Source organism: Manis javanica, chromosome 15, assembly GCF_040802235.1.
Source record: "Manis javanica isolate MJ-LG chromosome 15, MJ_LKY, whole genome shotgun sequence".
In the NCBI taxonomy this organism is placed as follows: domain Eukaryota; kingdom Metazoa; phylum Chordata; class Mammalia; order Pholidota; family Manidae; genus Manis; species Manis javanica.
In genome coordinates, this window is record NC_133170.1 from 41,637,990 (window position 1) to 41,650,389 (window position 12,400).

The window sequence follows — 12,400 nt, forward strand, 5'->3', positions numbered from 1 at the left end:
TGATTCAATAGAAACCACTCTTTTCCTAATATTAAAATCTCATTTTCTTCTAACTTCTAATAATTTGAGACTTTTTGTTCTGAGATGGATATAAACAGAAATTACATTTTCATCACTTGAAAGTTTAATTCCCTAGTTTTAATGAACTCCTTCAAACTAAGTTTTATAGACCAGACAAAACCTTTATTGTTTTTATTTGACAATCTCAAATTGCTTTATTGAGAAAATATTTGGGTGCCAGTTGTAATTTCAATGTTTCAGGGCTTATCCTGTGGGCATTAATCTATTTGGGATTCATCTGTACCGAAGACATCTGAAAATCCTTTTGTGGAAAAAAATTCACATGCTAGAAATCTTTGGAGGCTTTTAAATCCAACCTCTTTTATCTTTTTTCATTTTTAGCAGCAATTCTTCCAGAAATGTCTATTGTGCCTGACAAAATGTATCCAATCCAGAAATTGAAAAGGTTCTACTCCTGTTAGTAACACAGGGCCCCAGAGGCCCAAATGGGTATTGAACTTTCTGAAAAAGCACTCTTGGTTCTTTAATAAGAACTTATTGGTAATTAGCACCCTAGCCTGGGCCTGCATTTTCGGTTGTCAAAATAAAAATAAACATCAAGTGGCATCTGTTGATCTGGAATAAACCAACCCAGATATACATATTTAGCTCTGCATTTTAGAAATTCTTAAGTGAATCCTATTTTAGCATTCTGGAAAAAGGTGCAATGGAATGAAATGATCCCATGAAATCCTTGTGTTCCATAAGGTGTCTTGAAGTTTGATTGGATATTAACTAAAAGATCATTTTGTTTCTCTTTTATAGCTGGAGATGCAATGTGTTCATTTTATAACATCTCTGCTGTTTGGAATAAATCACCAAGGACAGATGCTCATCACATATCAGTTCAATAAAATTCTTTGCAGAGTCTGAACAGATACATGGCTAGCTGCTTTAGGTCTCTGTCCAGGCCATTATTTGTTTGGAAAATCAAATTCATGGAGCAAAACAGAGTTATGCTAAGGACATTGGAATTAATATTTTGTTTCCTGTCTTAGGTGTTTTGTTTCTTTTTGGCGGGGCTGGGCCTACAGGACTTTACCTTCAATTGCACAAGTTTCACCCTTATAAATATCATTGACCACTCTTCATCTTTTCTTCTAAAACAGCTCAGTTAATCTGACTTCCCACTGTTAGATCTTCTAGTAATACCATTTTAAAGGTTTTCAGCAGAAAAATATGCCAATGTTCTGGAAGAAGTGCTAAATTTCTATGTTCAGTCTTTTCTGTGGCTGCAAATGGAGTTTCAACAAGCAAAACCAAGAAGTTTACTTTAAAGTAATGTGTGTGTGCTGCAAAACTGTTGGTGAGTTTTGGACATCTTTTAAGTGCTGTATGGCACTTCTCTTGAATTTTTTTAAAAAATCAAGAAGAGATAATCTACTGACTTGCCAATATGCTTTTTTTTTTTCTAGAGGAGGAGAGATTTGAGCTTAAAAAGTTGTTACTGTACATCTTCAGTTGGTATTTCCTTGAAGAAGTTTCATATGGTTTTAAATTATTTATCCAAGAGGGTATGTGATAAACAGTTGAGGCTTTCCATCATGATGTGTAAGGTAAAAATGTGCATTTTACCAAACATTCATAAATGTGTGTTTCTGCATTTGACAAAACTGCACGAGTCTCCTGAGAAAATATTAAGTGTGTGTGTGTGAAAGAGTAAAGATGCTGCTTGTCTGTTGAGTAAATAGATCAACCCATGGCTGGAATGGTGAGGGGGTGATAATTGTTCCCAAAGGGCAACAGAAAATGCTGGCTAACCTGTCATGGCAATTTTCCTTGAAAACGAATCAAGAAAATCCAGGGTGTGTAATAACCATGTGGCAGGGCTAATGTTCTGACACCATCTGATGGGACCAGAAGAGTGGGAAGTTGGGCTTGTGGCTCTAACCACCGCCAGTGAATTTTGCTTGCTGTTTGTTTATTAACAACCATGCCTGCTAGATTTACTTCTGCACTTCTTCCCTTTCAAGAATGTGTTTCTTACCCTGGAATTAAAAGCATTTTCATACTGGTGTGTATTTTTGTTTTGACAAAGGACTCAGTGGCTGTCAGGCCATTTTAAGGTTAGCTGGGTTTTTTTATCCCACCCTGCTTGGTGCCCGAACTGCCGAGAGAAACCTTCCTCATGTACAACCCTGAGGTTTCTAGTGAGTAGATGATAGGAACTAAAAAATGATGTCCTTTCCTTTATTTAAGGATCGCCTTCATGTTGAACCAGCTTTTTAACTGCCATTAAATATTTGCTTTCTGGGAGCATTTGTATATATTTTCTTAGCTCTTAACTACCATTTCTGCTCGGTTTTGTATCTGCTAGCCCCAGCATTTACAACCTACGAAAACCTCATAAATCTACTTCATTTTTCTAATAAGACATGAAAGTCCTTAATTGGCCTTAATGAAATGCACTTAAAGGGCAATAAATGTGTTTAAGCCCCTCTTTCAGGGTGAGCTTCAGTACTCTCACTCTACTCTGTTTTAGCCTTTCTGGTAATTAATCATTTATTCATATGTGACGAATCAGTAACAAGATCAAGCAACTACTGCACAATTGCATGATAATAAGCTGCTCATATATGTGTCAAGATTTAGCAATCCTTTTTAAAGCCTAATTTAAAGTCATTTTACAACTAACCAGACTGCTTCTCTGAAGCATTTTTCCCCCAGTATCTTTTCTACATATTTTCATTTAGATGCCATCTTTTTATTTTGTTTATAGAGCCCAGTCCGCCTTAAATCCACTTATGGCACCAGCATGAATTTCAGCAATGCAAACATTTACCATTGTTTTTCTGTGGGCTTGGAATTCTCTCTGTGATCCAAAGGGCAGGGGATGGGGAAGAAGCAAGAGAAAATGAAGGGCCGCATTTATAAATAGAAGACCCAAGAGTCCCTGCCATTTTTAGTATGTATTTAAATCTTGAATCTGCAGTGATTTATGGAGACGTTTTAATCATTTGCCTGCACCTTAGAACTCTGAGAATTCCAGCCATTTCCCATGGCACAGATAGGCCATGGAGGGGTTCCTTTTCTACACAGGAATTCTTTCTTTCTTTTTTTTTTTTTATTGAGATGTATTGGACATACTCATCGTCGCAAAAAGGAATTCTTACTTTGAACGCAAGCTGCCAGATGGAATATCTGAATGCCTGTGTGTGTGTACACAAAGTGGGGATTGGATTTTCCTGGCTCTATGCATACAGTGTGTGCTCACCGGTAAGCCTAGAGGAGGATGTGTGGGGAAAGATTTGGGCCTGCCAATTATGGTAAACAGAGTTGCTCTACACTTATGAAATCCATCTCGAGTTGATCCTGATGTATGGCTAAATAGTTGGCATCAGCTATAGTCAAGGCAAGTTTGTTCAATCCAAGGAAACCAGTGTATTAAAGAGTCAAAAGTCCTTCTCCAGCATGTATTAACATATGTAGATCACTCGTGGTTTAATCATTCAGATGTCATTAATATTTGCCTATAAATAGCTGATGATAAGACTATATATATAAAATATAAATATATTTTTTTAAATAAGAAGAGACTGACAAACTCAATAGAGATGAATACAAACTTGCCATCTGAACTGTTTTGCTATCTGGATGTTCAACTTATTTTATTATACATACATGTTAGAGTTAAAATGCAGTTGTAAACGTGCAAGGCCCTCTCCCAGATGCACTTAAACCTTATTAATTCAAATGTGAGGTAAAAAAAGGTGAGTCTGAATTGGTGACAAAGCTGAGTAGTATAATTCTTGAAAAGAAGTATTATTTTGTTACTTTCAAGTATAAAAAATGGCTACTCCAGTATAACTAGGCAGAGGGAGCGCCGGCCAGGTTCACTTGCGTGTGTGAAAAATGACCAGGTGACCCAGCACATGTCTATTAGTAGATAGTTGGCAGTGAATGCTACTGAAGCATTTCTAAATTGTTCTTTTACATACCTTAAAAATTCCCCTGCAATTCAACTATAGGTGGGCTCCTCTAATGTAGAAATTTAACTTTTTTCTTGTGTTGCCAGTGACATTCATCATAGTGGATTTCAGACATTACCTGTCAATTTATCTTGTCTCAGCCACACTTTCTAAAACAACTTAGGCCCCCAAATAGCAAATTTTGTTCTAACTTTCTTGCAATTACACATTCCTGAATAGAAAGCACAAAATAATGAGATTTAATCAAGGCCCCATTGACATTTCATCCTTGTGAATGGCTCGCCCTGAACATCCCGCTGGGGTTGTGCAGTGTGCAATTCGTGCATCCATACATTGCTGCTCTGTTTTTCTGTTGTCTATATACACCTGGCCCTGAAAAAGAAATCTCTCTGATTTGGTTGAAACATCGTTTTTCCTTCATGTTTAGATTTTTTAGATAGCATATGTTCTGCTTTATCAGGTAACTCTAAAGGAGATCCCTAAATGTAGCAGAAGTGTTTTCATGTATTGATTTTATATTGCAAACTTGATTGCTCTAATATTTTCTGTAGTTCCTCACATGCACTATAGCTTATTTATCTAGCTCTAAATCATTCTATGGGTGAAATATGGATTATACCCTCACTCTGTTTTGTCTTTTATTTTTTTGTTCATGACAAAATTATGTTACTTCTATTTATGACAAAGCTCTTAGGTCATTATTTACAAAAAGTGAAGTATGGGCCTTGAGTTAAAAAAAAAAGGCCTGGTTACTTAAGCTCTATAATCAACTGATTTAATAATTTTAGGGAAAAAACCCTTCAGCTTTAGAATGCAAAAGCTGAACTCTTTACTGGGCTTGAGATTTTAAGATGGAGTGCTATCTGACTGGCACGTCCCTGTATTTTGCAGAAATAATCACAATGTGTATAAATAATTGCAATAAGGTATAATTTAGCAGTAAAAGGAAAATTCAGGACTCAGATTAATCAGTGAAAGTGTCTCTCTGGTTCTTCTGATTTGTTGTTCATTTACGCTGGGCAGCTGGACAATAGGATTTTGCACGGGCCACAAACAATGAAATAAAACAGCAAGATGTACTGTATTTTACTGAAACATACAATAAAGGGCAGCAGGGGACTAGTCAAAGCCCAATATTCAAAGACTGTAATTTTTTATCACTACTCTATTTCCTAAACCAAAATGTTTTTTGGGTATAAATATTGGATGAAAGCAAAACTGTACCACATTGGTTATGGAGGCAATACCTAAACCTACTTTTTATTAGAATTAAATTAATATTGTGTAAGTAGTGCTATAGTTTTAGCATTTTACTATTATTTATGTTAACTGCTCTGCATAGACAGAATTGTCCTCGCTTCTTTTTGTTTTACTACTAATAAAAAGTAATCGGTATCATAATTCAGGGACTGTTTGCATCTCAAGGCATTTTCTGTTTGGTCTTGGTGGTCTGTGGAAAGAGACACCCCAAACAGAAGCATAGGGAGCTTTAATGACAAAGGTAGGAAGCACTTCTATGGAACATTAACTGTCTAGGCTAGAATGGCCAAAACAAAGATGGACAATTAAGATTTTAAAACGGTCAAACAGAAAGCTAGTCCACCCAATGACTGTGTTGTGTGAGCAGAAAATATCTGCATTACTTTCCACCTTCATTCATGTAGGTCCGCTAATCGCTGAGCATATATATGTTTATTAATAAGTATCTTCCCTTAATTACCTGCCGATTTCTCAGAACACTTAAGAAAGAGAAGAAAATAGCTTTATTTGTGATGTGTAGGAAGGTAATTTTTAACCACAACAACCATGGTTTCTTATGTTTTCTAAAAAAGAACTTCTCAGAACAACAGGAGACCCTTAAGTGAAAATCAGAAAATGGAAATCACTTCTTTGTGAAAGTCGTAGGTTTGTGATATCGTGGAGGGAGCTGTGCAAGAATTTGCACTCGGAAATCTGGAACACTGTACTGCTTTTCAGGCCGTGTTCCTTAAGTAGGCCGATTAGGGCTGTATTTTAATAATGCTTTTTGCCTCAAAACCTGAGCTGCTGTCATTGTCTCAAGCCTGTAAGCACAATAGCCCCTGAAATGCTGGTGGCTCCCAGCCTCTTCTCTCCCAAGGGAAAGAATGGAGCCCTTTTTGTTGTGGTTGTCCTAGAGAAATCTTTCTTTTATAGTTAAGAAAGTCATACGAGTGTAGAGTGGAAGACTACACAACCACTCAAAGGGATGTTTAGTAAGAGTTTTTAGTTACATGGAAAATACCTATCCTGTGATGAGAAAGGAAAAATACATCTTGCAAAATTATACCCTCAGTGAGACCTCAGAGAGAGAAAATACATTGCAGCAATACAAAATGAAATATACTAATATGCTAACAAAAATTGCTTCTGGGTAGCAGGATTATAGGTGACTTTTGTTGATAAAATAAATTACAAAAGCAGACTTAAGGATGCATTCTTAACACGGTACACTCTTATATTTTTTTACATACATTGTCAGCAACCCTCTGAGAGAATGTTTTTCCCATTTTATAGATGAGGATAGTAAAGCTTAGGGGAGACAGGGTAACTGCCCAAGGTCACACAGTTAGTAAATGGAGAATTTGAATTCAAATCCAAGTGGATTGTCCTAGTGCCCACATTTCCAACCACCATCTTGGACTGCTGCTCTCTGTGCCACTGGTCTCCATGCACACTTCATGGATAAATACCAAACTGGAAGATGTCACTGCTTTTTTCTCCATTATGAGGCACTAGTGGGGCCCCTTCTCCCACCATCCTGGGGGTCTTTTCATCTCACAAGGGCAATTGCCTTTGGTAATTCTGCTTTTCTTTCTAAATCAAGGGCTGTATTTTTGTTCAAACCAAACCAAAAGCAGGGCTTCTCACCACAGTCCTTCCAGCTGATGACAGTTCCTTTGGTTTGTTTGAGGTCAGCTTTTCAGGGGACTTCAGCATGTTTCCAAGGGCAGCGTTTTTCCCAAGCTCTTGTGCTAACTTTTTTGGAAACCTTGCATCCTAACACAGCCCACCTTATGCTACAGTAAACAGTAAGCCAGATCCTTTTAATTCAGACTGGGCTCATGATTCTTTTGGTAAGACTTCGGAAGTATCAAACCCCAGAAGTACCTGTGTATCAATACGTGCAGAAACAGGCCTGTTCCTGTGTATGCTGCTTACCCTACACAAACGTTTATTAACTTTGACCTTCTTTGGAACAGTCCCTGAAGACTGGTGGTTCTAATACAAACATATTGTCTGTGAAAATTTTCTGAGATTTTCAGTTTGTTTCAGGAAAAAATAGTTTCTTTTTGGTGTCCTAGGGTTATTTGAATTAAGCTCAGAGCTCAACTCTGCAATTGGCTCTGTCTTGCTAGTAGTTCACTAAGAGGGTTTGCATGTTATGCCTCTGATAAGCCAAGCCTGATTTCTGTGGTCACAGCTACCCGGCCTTTGCAGTCCTAGTTGACAACGCACAGTGATTAATGCAAATGATGATCCAGATCATCCAGGCAGATGGACTCCCGGAGACAAGGATTTCTTGGGCTAGATTAACCTAGGGAGAGATGGCGCCATTGACCATCGTTTGTCCTGGAAACTTGAAAAGCCTTAATGTTATTTTTGTTCTGCAGAATTTAGATATCCAGTTTGGCACTTTAAAACACAGCCCCAGATGTTTAGCTACTTCTCCTATTGAGAAGGGGGTCTATGTCATCCCCCCACCTTGCCCCCTGCTGCCCTTGAATCTGGTTTGGTTTGTAAGTGTTTCTACTAACAGTGGACATCAGGACTAGGGGATAAACGCCATGACTTTCACCTGTTTTTGTCCAACACTCCCTCTCTGGACACTCTCTCTGGATGACCCTTCTTGGAACCTAGACATGCTATGAGAAGCCCAAACCCGTGAGAGGCCATGTGACGATGCCCCGGACAACAGACCCAGCTGAACCCCGATTTCAAGTCATCTCAGTTGGGTGCAGACAGGACAGAAGACACCTTCAGATGACCCCAGCCTGCAGCACTTCAAGTCTGCTCAGCTTGGGCTCCAGACAGGAGGTATGGCAGCAAGCCCATCCCCCTGTGTGCCATCCAGATCCTGTCCCAGAGAACTGGTGAGAGCAATAAAATGGTGGTTGTTTTACCCCACTGAGTTTGGAGTGGTCTGTTGCACAAGGTGGAAAACTAGAAAAGCAAGCTTTTAGAATTTCCTCCCATTCTTAGCTCAAATAATGTCTTACTTACTCTTATCTTATTTACTATGAACTAACAAGCCCCCAGGAATGTCAGAGGCATGCTAATCAAAAGATAAAGATGACTAAGAGATTCCTGGGGGTGGGGCTGGGGGTTGAGGAGGGACATGTGACATACCCGCAGATGCAGGTACATATCTCCTGGCTTTTGTGGTATATGAAAGTGATTACAAATATGTGGACTTTACAAAGAGCTGTTAGATGCATTTAATGCAATTGAACTGTCACAACAATCTTACAAAGTGAGTATTATTATCATTATTGTCCTTGTTTGACAGATTCAGAAACTGGGGTTCAGAGAAGTTACCTATGTTGCTTAAAGACACACAGCTGCTTGGCGGGGCAGAGGGGACCAGAATTCGTGTCCTCTGGCTTCCCATCCCTTGCTCTGCCTGGTGCTGGTTGTTTACAGGAAGAGAACTGCTGCCCCTTTGTGGCTGCTGGTCTTGCTTCTTAAATTCTAAATGCTGACCTTTGTAGGAAGCCAGGAGGGCTGCCTTTGCTGAACAGGGCTCAGACTAGCAGCCCTTCAGCCTTCTCTTTGGGGATGGAGGGGCTTAAGAGAGGAGAGCCGGCTGAGCTTTCCATTTCTCCGGGAAGAGCACACAGACTTGTGAAGATTCTTGGCGCAGACCTCATGCCCCAGTCCACTGTGTTTCATTTCCCAAAGTTTGATTTTTTGATACCTTTGTGTCTGCTTAACATGTTCAGTCTTTTGTCTAGCTTCGTGAATATATGGAATACAGTTATTCTGTTTGCTTTAATGCCCTTGTCTACTAATTTCATCATCTGTGGCATTCTGGGCCAGTTTCAATTGACCCAGATAGGTTGCATTTTCTGCTTCTTTGTGTATCTGGTAGTTCTTAATTTGATGCTAGCCATTGTGAATATTATCTTGTTGGGTGCTAGATATTTTTGTATTTCTGTATCTCTGAGCTTTGTTCTAAGACACAGTTAAGTTACTTAGAGCAACTTTTATACTACTGAGTTTGGCTTTTAAGCTTTGTCAGGTGGGATCAGAGCTGTGTTTCATGTAGGATTAATGTTCCCATTACTGGACACTCTTTGCTCTTACTCTCTTGACACATAAGGACTGAATACCTGGGAGGGACCCTTTGGGCCTCTGCAGTTCCTGCCCTGTTCCATAGCCTAGAAACTTTCTCCAGGCAGTAATCTGGGGTAGCCCTAAGGCTCATCTTACTTGTTTCCTGCCTCTTAGGGCTCACTGTCCTTTGAGCTCTGACATCTAATGTCTTAAAAGCTGTCTGTGTTTTATATATATTGTTTCTGGGTTTTAGTTATTTTAGGTGGGAAGGTGATGGTAAACTGTTGTGTCTTGAAGCATTATGAGGTAACTCATCGATTGACACATGGTTGAAATTGGATCATTATTTAGATACCAGCCTTGATCAACGTTTCCCCTCTCTCTGGAACTCTGCCTTCAGGACTATTGAATGGGATCACTTTGTAGGTTCTTTAAGTGCTTCAGTGTCCAAAAACCCTCTTGGATATTCTTTGAGGCCAATTCACCCACTCTTGAATGTTGATACTATAGTTTGAGTGTGTTATACACTTGAGGGCTAAATCGCAAATTCTAATTCTTGCTTTCAGTAGGACAAAAACTTTCATTTTATTTATACTTCTGTTGGTATTTAGATATTTGTTTCTGGTGCCTTACTATCTGTTAAGTATTTGTTGCACGTATACTTTGTGCCTACTGCATATTGTTATCTGCACCTGACTTTAAAATCTTGTATTGGAGGCAGTTTTTACAGAATTAGAAGTCTCTTTATCTTTGGCATTAAAATCAGTCTCACTTCCTCTGAACTTTCAGGGACTCTTCCTCGGGCCTCTCTGATGCAGCTGTGTTCATCGCGGCAACTCCAGAGGAGGAAAAACCGACTCTCCTGGAATCTGGAAATGATCCAGGGCAGCCCCTTGGCAGGGGCACCTGGATTTCACCTAAAAGCCTCCCACCCCGCCCACCATCAATATGAATCTACCTCTCTCCATATGTCAGGTTGGACTCCCCAGGAAACACATGCTGAGATGGAGATCTGGGTACAGGGCATCAAGGGGGATGCCTTTGGGGACTGAGTGCTGTGACAGAGGGAAGGAGAGAGGCCTGGGCAGAGGGAGGAGCCGGGCTGTGTGCAGTGGCACAGAGGCCTCCGCCCCCGCAAGAGCACAGGAGCTGGGGTGGCCCTTCTGAGTCGCCCTGCACTGGGGGAAGAGGGGCCAAGCCTTTGCATGCCCCCGTCCACTAGTTCTTGGGTGCAGGGTGCCCGGGGTGATTCCCGAGGAGGGGCTACATTCAGAGCCATCAGCCTCCAGCACTCCCAGAAACAGGGGAATGAACACTTAAACTGGAAGCTGTCTACTGGGTTTTGGAGTCCTGGGTCATGGTTTCAATGGTTGATTAGCTTGGGAGTTTGGGCAAAATTATTCACTCATTTGTTCATTCGACTGGCAGTTTTGAAATGCCTGCCATGTGTTTTAAGTTCTGGGGATAAAGAAGAGAGGTGGTCAAAAAAACCCCAGTCCTTTGGAACCTAAAAGTCTTGTTAGGGGAGACAGACAATAGATAATAAAAAAAAATAATAAAAGGTTGTACACATGTAGGATGGCATTCAAAATGATTGTGAAAAATAAAATAATTGCAGACTGCCATAGCAATATAAAGTCATATAAGTAATATAAACTAATATAAAGCACTTCTTAAACTTTAATGTGGAAACAAGTTGTCTAGGAATCTCGTTAAAGTGCACATTATGATTCAGTAGGTCTAGGGTGGGGCCAGGCTGCTGCCTTTCGATAATGAAACTGCTGCTCGTCCATGGACCACACTCTGAGTAGTGAGGCTGTGAAGGAGATGAAGAGGCGAGAGGGTCAGGAGGGCCAGATGGTCTGTGGGAGGAGAGGAGGTTTGAACTGAGACCTGAAGAAAGTGAAATTACTACCATCTGGCACATAGTAGACACTCAATAAACAGCAATTATTGTGGGTATTGCACACCTGGGCACATCATGGCTGTTCTGTCTCCTCCGACCTCGCAGCCTTGCATCTTCCACTCTTGCTGCTTGCTGCCCTATTCCTGCCATGTAGTCCATTTTGAATTCCCAAGAATAGGAATCTGTTTGGCTCCACTCTGTGTGGACCAAGCAGTTTACACCCAGCCCCTTCCCAGGCTGCTGACCAGCCTGCCAGTTGGCCAGCCTTGGCTTTGTTACCCTTCGCTGGTCAATGAGCTCCAACTGGGAGGCAGTGGGTCCTGTGGAAGGAATGTAGCAGTTTAAGCTGCTCCCTTAGCGGCAGCTCTAGCAGGCACTAGGGCTAACGTTTAATATGTGCACACTGCTGGGTCACCGGCCCTGTTTTACCAGGGCTAGCTAGCTGTTGGTCCATACATTTCTTCTAATGGACTGTGGGTTCCTTGAGTGCAGGCATCTGTGTTTCCTGACATCTGATAAAATGTTGGGCATATAGTAGGACCTTCACAATATTATGGCGGTTAATTTAGCAATACTATGGATGTGTCATGTGGGCAGAAGGTTTGCAGAAGGAGGCTGGCAAGCAGAGAAGGAATTTGAAAGGCAAGGAGGATGTCAGTAGGTGGAGAGAAGAGAATGCTTCACAGAGAGGGACACTTGCATAAGCAAGCTTGGTGGGTGTAAAGGCACAATGTCTTGGACTATTCAAAGAGCAAATTAAATTTGACCAATTTTTCCCTGCTGCAGATATTAACTGACATTCTCTTTACTCTTTCTGGGTACCTTCAGCTTGTGTGCACTCATACACACACACAAACATAATATATAACAATGATTGAACATCTATTAAAACATATTCCACTCCTGCATTTACTTCACTAGGTGCAGAGCTGTGGAAGTCCAAAGCCACGAGTCATAAACCAGCCTGCAAAGAGGGTGGTTTTTGCAAGGGCTCATGGATTATATTTTAAGGTTGAAGCTCCCCAGGTGTCATACCGCCTTTTCCAACTGACAGTTGTGGTTGTGTAAGGAGCAGGGCAGGCCCTGGTGAACGGCCAGAGGCAGACAGCCGCTGTGGCTGCAGACTTCCTCTCTGCTCTGTGTGCAGGCCGCAGCTAGGCTGGGCAGTGTGGGGCTGCAGGCTGGGGTTGACTTTGAGTGGTGCTAATCC

The 12,400-nt window shown here is 40.8% G+C and overlaps 1 long non-coding RNA gene across 1 annotated transcript; it reads left to right on the forward strand.

The window, feature by feature from the left end:
* Positions 1 to 728: 728 nt before the first annotated feature.
* LOC108396024 (uncharacterized) lies at positions 729 to 10,901 on the forward strand. The gene is made up of 3 exons (XR_012125752.1): positions 729 to 3,276; positions 7,869 to 8,101; positions 10,074 to 10,901. It is a non-coding gene; the product is annotated as an uncharacterized lncRNA (long non-coding RNA).
* The last annotated feature ends 1,499 nt before the right edge of the window (positions 10,902 to 12,400 follow it).